Below are 10,096 nucleotides of genomic sequence, written 5' to 3' on the forward strand. Positions count from 1 at the left end.
ATTAATCAAATAACCCACAAAGATGCATACCCACTGCCCCGCATTGAGGAGTCACTAACTGCTCTGGGCTCCTCTGCCTATTTCTCCACATTGGACTTGACCAGTGGCTACTGGCAAGTACCCATGGCCCCTGCAGATAGGGAAAAGACTGCCTTCACTACTCCCATGGGCCTGTTCGAATTCAATTGTATGCTGTTCGGGCTATGTAATGCCCCAGGAACTTTCCAGAGATTAATGGAGCGGTGTTTGGGTCACAAAAACTTCGAAACAGTGCTGCTGTATCTAGATGACGTCATTGTGTACTCAAAAACATATGAGGACCATCTGAAACATTTGGCAGAAGTATTTGAAATCCTTATCAAATATGGCTTGAAGGTAAAGCCATCTAAGTGTCACCTGCTCAAACCTGCAGTAAGATACCTGGGGCATGTAGTAAGCGGAGAGGGAGTGCAACCTGACCCTGATAAATTAGCAGCTGTCCTTAATTGGCCGGTTCCTACTACTGTCAAAGAGGTGAGGAGTTTCCTGGGTTTTGCCGGCTACTATAGACGTTTTATCCCCCATTTTGCTCAAATAGCTGATCCTATCCAGGAGCTCTTGAGGGGGCAACCCAAAAAGAGTCCTAGAACTCCTGTGTCCATTGAGTGGAATGAGAAAAGAGAGATAGCGTTCCAATTGCTAAAAAAGAAACTGACCGAGCCTCCAGTGTTAGGTTATCCAGATTATAGCAAGCCCTTCCATCTCTATACTGATGCTAGCAAGCGAGGCCTGGGAGCTGTGTTAGCCCAAATCCAAGAGGGAAAAGAGAGAGTGATAGCATATGCAAGCCGCTCCCTGAAATGAGCTGAGAAAAATGACCAGAATTATAGTTCCTTCAAACTAGAGTTCCTGGCATTAGTGTGGGCGGTGACAGAAAAATTCAAGGATTATCTAGCCGCCACCCCGTTCATTGCATTCACGGACAATAACCCTCTAGCACATCTAAATACAGCTAGATTAGGGGCTTTGGAGCAGAGATGGGCCTCTCGCCTTGCCAACTATAATTTCTCTGTAAAGTATCGTGCTGGACGTACTAATGATAACGCTGATGCTTTATCCAGGCTTCCCACAGAGACAGCTCCTGATGATGTGCGAGATGCTTGGGAAGATGTAGAGATGCCGGCTTTCTATAACAAATTTGCTCAACAGGATCAGGCTCGAGCTACCAATAACAGAGCTGCAGTTCCTTCACCCTCCAGTAGGCCTGATCCTAAAGAAGAAAGGTGGGTGAAACTACAGTCTGAAAGTAGAGTGCTGGGTGAGTTGTTGGACTTCATTACTAGTGGCAGAGCCCCTGAGAGGATTCGGCGTAAGAGTGCAGATCCTGAGCTCATCAAACTGTGGAGACAGCGCCAGCAACTCTTCATACAAAAGGGCCTATTGCTACGGAGAAGCCTAGACCCAGTGTCCAACGAGAGAGTGCATCAGATTCTCATACCCCGACGAGATGCAGGTATGGTGTTGGAGATGTACCACAATCAATCCGGTCACTTTGGGGTCCAAAAGACTGAGGCTACTATCCGCCAGCGGTTTTACTGGGTGGGCATGAGAGAAGACATGGAGAAGTGGTGTCGAGAGTGTGTAGCCTGTGCCTTGAAACGAAGTGAGCACCATGATCAGAGGGCACCACTGAGACCCATTGTAAGTACCCGTCCTCTTGAACTTGTCGCCATCGACCATGTAAAACTGGAGCCTAGTCGCTCAGGGTATGCTTATGCCATGACTATTATTGATCATTTCACAAAGTTTGTTGTAGCGGTGCCTGTGAGAGACCAGACAGCCAAGACTACAGCCGAAATGTTCTGGAAGCACTTCCTCCTGCCCTATGGATGTCCAGAAAAGATCCTCACCGACCAAGGACCTGCTTTTGAGTCCCATCTGTTCCATGAACTGTGCCGCTTACACAACTGTAAGAAGATCCGGACAACGGCCTACCATCCTCAAGGTAACGGATTATGTGAAAAAATGAATCAGACCTTGATAGAGATGCTGAGGGCCGTGCCTCCTGAGAACAGAGGAGATTGGCCCAGTCTGTTGCCACAGCTCATGTTCACATACAATCATACCATACATTGTTCCACCGGGTATACCCCTTTTTACTTGATGTTTGGGCGCCAAGGGACATTGCCTGCTGATCATTCATTGGACATACATGTACCTGATTGCATTAACCCATTACCTAACACCGACTGGGTTGCGGAGCACCAAAGGCGATTGGATGCAGCCAAAGCCATTGTTCAGGAACGTATGGACTTTGCTAGAGACCGACAGCAGAGAGACCATGATCAGGCAGCCCATGCAGAACCCTTGACCATAGGGGCCGTGGTATGGTTAAAGAATAACCGTCGTACCAGCAAATTGGACAGTAAGTGGGAACGAAGTCCTTATGTTGTCACTGCAATCCCAAATGTTGGAACTCACACTTATGAGATCACCCGGGAAGGCAAGGGATCCCAAATTGTACACCGAAACCGGTTAAAGCTCTGCCTGACACCAGAACCTAGTGACGAGAGTTCTGGATCTGAGTATCCTGTGTCGGAGTCAGCAATACAGCCCGAGGATCCTATGCAGGCTGTTAGTAATCTGAGGTATGACGCGGATCCCATGCATTGGCTTCTGACACCTTGGTTGAACTTGCTGGTGCCTGCTCCGGCACCTACTGTAGCTTCACCTCCAGAAGAGACGGTTCAAGATGCTCCGGATCCAGTTCCCCCTCTCGTGGATATTGTTGTTCCAGTTGTTCCTGTTGTTCCAGTTGTTCCTGTTGTTCCAGTTGTTCCTGACCGAGGTCTCACGGATGGAGACCCTCCTGTTGCTCCTCTCCCTTCTACCTCGTTGCTAAGGGAAGAGGAGACCCCTGTGTTGAGAAGGTCTACCCGGATGACCAGGGGATGCCCACCAGTCCGTTTAGGAGACTTTGACTATTCTGGTGGTGTCTCCTCCCAAACCGTTGCTACTGGTAATACTTTGTTGGACATTTGTGCGCAAGAATGGACTCCCCCACGTGAGCCCTTGCCTGTGATACACCCACAGGAAACTCCTGGGTAGTTCCGTTATTTTGCTGTTCTATTATGGACTTATTCATTGTCATGGACTATCCTGGTTATAATGTTACGCTGTGCCAGGTCAGCGCCCCCGTTCCATTCATTATCCTGAGAGAAGAGAACGACGCCCCTTGTCACCACCCTTCACCTTTGCCAATTGGACCTGATGTAAATGTAAATGCAGATGAATTATATGTATGTATGCCTGCATGTCTCTATTTTCTATTTCAGGTAGAGATTCCAGTTGGGCGACCCATGATGGAGTACGAGGTCGTACTCAGCTTAAAGCAGTGGGGTATGTAGTGTACGGGGACTGTAATACCCGTCACTACCAAAGTGTCACTTGGTGTGCTGTCGTCCCTCCTTAGTTATGGAGAAGTTGGTATATGTCAGTTTTGTAAATTGTCATGTAATGTAATGTCATGTATTTCCCTGTTGCTGTGAAACTTGCATGTACAGGCCTGCAGGGGTGTCATTCCAGCTTCTAGTCGCTAGAGGGAGCTAGAGAGCCCTAGTTTATATAAGGCCCAGACAGGGAAGTAAAAGTCAGTCTAGAGCACAGCTCAGAAGTTTCTAGAGCCTGAGAAAGCTGAGAGAGACAGAGGCAAAGATCAGGAAAGCCAGAGGTACTCAGAAAGACAGAGGAGGTACTTATAAAAGCCATAGCCAAGGATATAAAGCCAGAATTAGGTTAATGGGCCTTGGTGAAGAATTGCTGTATTCCAGGATCAGACAGAATTAGAGTGCAAGCTCCTGTGCTGCAAGTCCTGTGTTCAACACTCTGTAATTACCCTGCTATAACTGAATTGCCTGCATCGACCGAATTGCAAAATCGACTGTATGCTTAGGAACTGCATTTCCAATATTGTCTCTGCTTGCAAAACCACTAAAGTTGGAGTTCTGTTTTAAAACTACGTTTCCTCAATTTATTCCTGCATCCGCAAACGGCGTGCCACCGTTTACTTGGCACTGGCGTCACGAACTATCTTTACCTATACCTGCCCTTGCAGAGAGTCAGCCGTACCAGGTTAGTGTCTATTGCACTACATCACCCAGAAACACCTACTACACACAACTTGAGTACGCTGCACAAAACCTACTTGTTCTTCATGCACAATGTCAGGGAGAACATCTTGAAGCCTGGTAGCCAGAATTTTCACCCACCACTTCACATCATTATTAAGTAAAGATATTGGCCTATAGTTACTGCAGCATGTTGGTTCTTTGTTTTCCTTATGGAGGACCGTAATGTGCGCCAATAAGGAATGAGGAGCGAGAGAACCCCCTGTCAGAAGGTAGTTGCACAAGTTCCTGAAACGTGGGATTAACACATCCTGAAAGGATTTATAGTATGCAATGGAAAATCCATCAGGGCCGGGACTTTTACCCGATGGGATAGACATAAGGACCTTGCGAACCTCTGAATCGGAAATAGGCTTAGTCAGGAGGGAAGTTTTTGATGGGGATACAGAGGGAAGGTCTAGAGACTGCAAGAATTTATCAGTGGCCTCGGATAAATCTCCAGGGGTGGTCCCATTAGGGGGTGGCAAATTATATAAGGCCTCATAGAAGGCACAAAATGCCTTAGCGACATCTGGGGTAGACTTATGTATTTTGCCCTTGGAGTCTTTAATAGAGGAAACAAAGGAGTCAAAAAACTGCTTCTTGGCAATTGCCGACATCAGTCTGTTTCCTCTATCCCCATGAGCATAGGCCTTAAATCGGGAACGAAGGACCAACTTTGCTGAGGTGACATTCAATAAATTTTTTAGTTTTGTTCTGGCTTCAGTTAGTTCTGCTAGGGTGCTTATAGCCCGAGATTCCTTGTGGGAAGATTCTAGACGGGTTATGTTCGCCAATAAGGCATCCAGGGCTAGTGTCCTTTGTTTTTTCACAAAAGCTCCCAAAGCTATAAGTTCCCCCCTGAGGACCACCTTATGGGATTCCCATAATATAGAAGGAGAAGGAGGCGACTCTGGGGTATCATTAAGCGCGAAAAATTCAGATATTGAGGCCTTAATTTTATCTGCATGTCTAGGGTCTAGAATCAGGGTATCATTGAGACGCCACAAGCGCTCCTTTCTCTGCGGTCCAAACAGGGAAAAATTAACAATGACAGGGGCATGGTCGGATAGTGTTATATTACCTATCCGGGCTCCAGAGACATTACGTACATGTGAACTAGACAGGAAAATGTAATCCAATCTGTGGAAAGATAGTTTGGCATGTGAGTAAAAAGTATAATCTCGGCCATTGGGGTTTAGGGCCCGCCAGACATCTAATACTTTAAGTTTCCTCAGGGAAATTTTTAATCTTTTCAAGAGCCTGTAAGATACAGAAGGTCTGCCCGCCGAGGTGTCCACCGCTGGCTCCAGGGCAACATTGAAGTCGCCCCCCAAAACTAGTAAGCCCTCTGAGAAGGAGGATAACGCAGCAAGGGTCTGAACGAGCCATGGTACTTGGCCTTTATTGGGAGAATACAAGTTAGCAAAGGTCACTGGAGACTCGCCCAGTAAACCCCTTACAAAAATATACCTGCCCTCAGGGTCTGCTAAAATAGCTGCGTGTTTAAAGGGGAGGCATTTATGCACAGCTATACTAACCCCCCTACTGGCGGAGTCATGAGTACTGTGAAACCACTGGACAAATTTCTTGGGGGGAAGTTTAGGAACTTTGCCCGTTCTGAAATGGGTCTCTTGCAAAAAGGCCACAGAGACCTTATCTTTCAGAAGGAGAGATAGTGTTTGAGACCTTTTACATGGCTCGTTCAGCCCATGCGCTTTTAGTGAGGCGACTACTATAGAAGACATTTCTGCATATATTCAGGTGAGTAAGTGCATAATACAACCATGGAAGTATGGAAGAGCACACATATGACATGAGCAGGAGAAGGGAAAGAAGGTAAGGGAAGTACAAAAGAACAAAAAATTAATAAGAGAACATTAAACATGTCAAGTTGACAAGTGAGTAACTCAGACAAGACACCCGTCCGAGGAGGGGTTGGTACTCTACCTAACACCAGCCAAGACAGGATTGGACTGGCGAGGGGGCAAGTAAAGCACCTATGGTCTAAACAAAAGAGACCAAAAAAAAAAAAATGTGTCCAGCATCTTAATCCGTCCGGACATCACCCTGCAGTGAGGAACAGAATGCATTGTCCTAGAGGTAGCGTCCCATAGCAGCAATGAAACGGCACAGAACCAATTAAACATAACATTAAGCCCAATTAAGAGATAGGCCACAGAAATAAAACACTAAAAATGTAGAAAACATTGAAAATGTAGAAAGGCCAAGTCCGCCTGTAGTAACCTGTATAACATAGAGGTGAGCAACAGTCATCTCCTATTCTGAGGAGGTAGAAATATCAGCAAGGTATGCTTACAAGCACCTCTAATCAGGTGGGGTCTCTATCCATCCTGCCGCGTCCTGAACGATCCGACTTGCCCGCAGACGCTGTTTGCCAAGCGGTAACACGAGGTGGTATGGGAAGGGCGCCATCTTGGTCAGCCGGTAACCATGAGGGGATCTCCATCGGAGGAACGTCCAGGGACCGCCAGACAGAATCCAGGTCAGCAGGTGAACGCACAGTGAGTAGCTTACCATTCCTGGAAATCGCCAACCCAAATGGGTATAACCAGCGGAATGGGGTCGAGGTTTTCCTCAGGATATCCAGGAGAGGCCTGAGGAGGCGTCGCTTGGCCAGGGTGGATGGCGCGATGTCCTGGAACATCTGGATCGGGGTATTTTCGTATTCCAGTACCTCTATTTCTCTTTGGCTTTTAAGGATGGCTGCAGTATCAACGTAGCTCAATAAGCCACAGATTACATCACGTGGCGGTTCTTGCGGTTTAGGCCTAGGGCGCAGCGCCCTGTGTATGCGCTCCACCACGATTCCAGCCGCTCTGTCAGGGTCCAGCAGTTTAGAGAACAATTCACGTGCCACAGTCGGTAAGGCCTCCGCTGCAAACGACTCAGGTAGGCCGCGGATGCGGATATTGCGCCGGCGACTACGGTTTTCTTGGTCTTCCAATTTCAGGAAGGCATCGTTTAGCAAGGCCTTGTGAGACGCCAGCACCTCCGACGCTTTACTTTCGTAGGTCATGATGGCCTCCTGAGTGGCCTCTAGAGCAACCACCCTCTGCCCAAGATGCTTCATGTCGTCCTTGATATCAGACAGGTCTTGTTTCAAAGGCGAGAGGGCAGATTCAAGGACCCGGCGCAGGGTTCGTTCTGAGAGAGGTGGGTCTCTGGGCCTCTTATCCGAGACATCGGAGCCACTGCCTGCATCTGACAATTCCCCTGCGTCAGAGTCTTGTGCAGCAGACGTCGCCATATTGGGGCCTTTCTGCGCCGTGAACCTCGACGTTTTCCGGAGAAACTTCTCCATCTCTGGCTGTTTGGAGCGCAGTGGGGTGGACTCTGAGCTTCCTCTGTTCTTTTCTCTGCCAGGTTGCCCCATAATCAAGCAAATTATGAGCTTATATAGGGCAAATGAGCCGGAATGCTGGAGGAGCTCAAGCTCGTGCGGCCATTCAGCAGCGTGGCTAGGCTCCGCCCCCCTATAGTAGTTATATTCTTGTACATTGGAGCAGTATTATAGTAGTTATATTCTTGTACATAGGAGCAGTATTATAGTAGTTATATTCTTGTACATAGGAGGCAGTATTATAGTAGTTATATTCTTGTACATAGGAGGCAGTATTATAGTAGTTATATTCTTGTACATAGGAGCAGTATTATAGTAGTTATATTCTTGTACATAGGGGCAGTATTATAGTAGTTATATTCTTGTACATAGGAGCAGTATTATAGTAGGTATATTTTTGCACATATGAGGGAGTATTATAGTAGTTATATTCTTGTACATAGGAGCAGTTATATGGTAAGTGTATTTTTGTATGTTGGAACAATGTTATTTTTTGTATATATACAGTATATAGTATATATTTTGTTATATTTTTAATATATTTTTTTGTACATGGGGCAACATTATTGTTGTTATGTGGTAAATATTGTCTGTAGGTTGTATTGTTTTACATGTACAGTGATATATACATGGCTATAAGTTAATGTATTTTGTCAAACATTTACTTGAGGCAGATATTTATCATAGCAGTTGTCAGTTCCTTTTAGCCATACTTTTTTAGGAACAGGTTTAAAATTATTTTCTCACATGAAGGATCACAATGGAGAGACTGACATCTCTTCTCTATCCTGTGGTATGATGGAAGATCGTTATCTGTGTAGATCTCCTCATGCTCATGATTTGGATGGTCACTTACCTTTGCCTCAGCAGATCGGTATTATAATATTGGCAGGCTGCTTTGGCTCCACACTTCTTTCCCCATAGGATGCAGGTGCTATCAATCATACTGCCGTACATGAAAGGACCCGGCAGCCAGGCTGGAAAATGGGAAATACATAATTCACCCGCAAAAGAAAGAATAAACATTAATAATCTGTAGAATATTTACTCAGATTTTAGTTACAATTAGAGATCAGCGAAGATCTGAAAAATTAAATTTGCTGCATCGCCAAATTTCACAAATAAATTTGATTTGTGACTAGAGTTGAGCGAACACCTGGATGTTCGGGTTCGAGAAGTTCGGCCGAACTTCCCGGAAATGTTCGGGTTCGGGATCCGAACCCGACCCGAACTTCGTCCCGAACCCGAACCCGAACCCCATTGAAGTCAATGGGGACCTGAACTTTTGGGCACTAAAAAGGCTGTAAAACAGCCCAGGAAAGAGATAGAGGGCTGCAAAAGGCAGCAACATGTAGGTAAATCCCCTGCAAACAAATGTGGATAGGGAAATGAATTAAAATAAAAAAAATAAAAATTAACCAATATCAATTAAACAGAGGTCCCATAGCAGAGAATCTGGCTTCACGTCAGCAGAGAATCAGTCTCTTCATGCCATAGCAGAGAATCTGGCTTCATGTCAGCGCAGAATCAGTCTTCATGTCATAGCAGAGAATCAGGCTTCACGTCACCCACCACTGGAACAGGCCAATGTCACATATTTAGGCCCCGGCACCCAGACAGAGGAGAGAGGTCCCGTAACAGAGAATCTGGCCTTATGTCAGCACAGAATCAGTCTTCATGTCATAGCAAAGAATCAGGCTTCACGTCACCCACCACTGGAACAGGCCACTGTCACATATTTAGGCCCAGGCAGAGGAGAGAGGTCCCGTAACAGAGAATCTGGCCTCATGTCAGCACAGAATCAGTCTTCATGTCATAGCAGAGAATCAGGCTTCACGTCACCCACCACTGGAACAAGCCACTGTCACATATTTAGGCCCAGGCACCCAGGCAGAGGAGAGAGGTCCCGTAAAGGAGAATCTGGCCTTATGTCAGCAGAGAATCAGTCTTCATGTCATAGCAGAGAATCAGGCTTCACGTCACCCACCACTGGAACAGGCCACTGTCACATATTTAGGCCCAGGCACCCAGGCAGAGGAGAGAGGTCCCGTAACAGAGAATCTGGCCTTATGTCAGCGCAGAATCAGTCTTTATGTCATAGCAGAGAATCGGGCTTCACGTCACCCACCACTGGAACAGGCCACTGTCACACATTTAGGCCCCGGCACCCAGGCAGAGGAGAGAGGTTCCGTAACAGAAAATCTGGCCTTATGTCAGCGCAGAATCAGTCTTCATGTCATAGCAGAGAATCAGGCTTCACGTCACCCACCACTGGAACAGGCCACTGTCACACATTTTAGGCCCCGGCACCCAGACAGAGGAGAGGTTCATTCAACTTTGGGTTGCCCCCCAATATAATTATAAAATGAAAATAAAAATAGTATTGAATGAGGAAGTGCCCTGGAGTAGAATAATATATTGTTAAGGGGAGGTAGTTAATATCTAATCTGCACAAGGGATGGACAGGTCCTGTGGGATCCATGCCTGGTTCATTTTTATGAACGTCAGCTTGTCCACATTGGCTGTAGACAGGCGGCTGCGTTTGTCTGTAATGACGCCCCCCTGCCGTGCTGAATACACGTTCAGA

At 46.6% G+C, this 10,096-nt stretch overlaps 1 long non-coding RNA gene across 1 annotated transcript; it reads right to left on the minus strand.

Moving 5' to 3' along the window:
- Window positions 1-818: 818 nt before the first annotated feature.
- On the minus strand, window positions 819-8,487 carry LOC120996563. Its single transcript, XR_005777803.1, has 3 exons — window positions 8,366-8,487; window positions 2,192-2,197; window positions 819-830 (listed from the first exon to the last, which is right to left on the minus strand). It is a non-coding gene; the product is annotated as an uncharacterized LOC120996563 (long non-coding RNA).
- Between the last annotated feature and the right edge of the window lie 1,609 nt (window positions 8,488-10,096).

The sequence above is a fragment of the Bufo bufo genome, chromosome 3 (genome assembly GCF_905171765.1).
Source record: "Bufo bufo chromosome 3, aBufBuf1.1, whole genome shotgun sequence".
NCBI classification, from domain to species: Eukaryota; Metazoa; Chordata; class Amphibia; order Anura; family Bufonidae; genus Bufo; species Bufo bufo.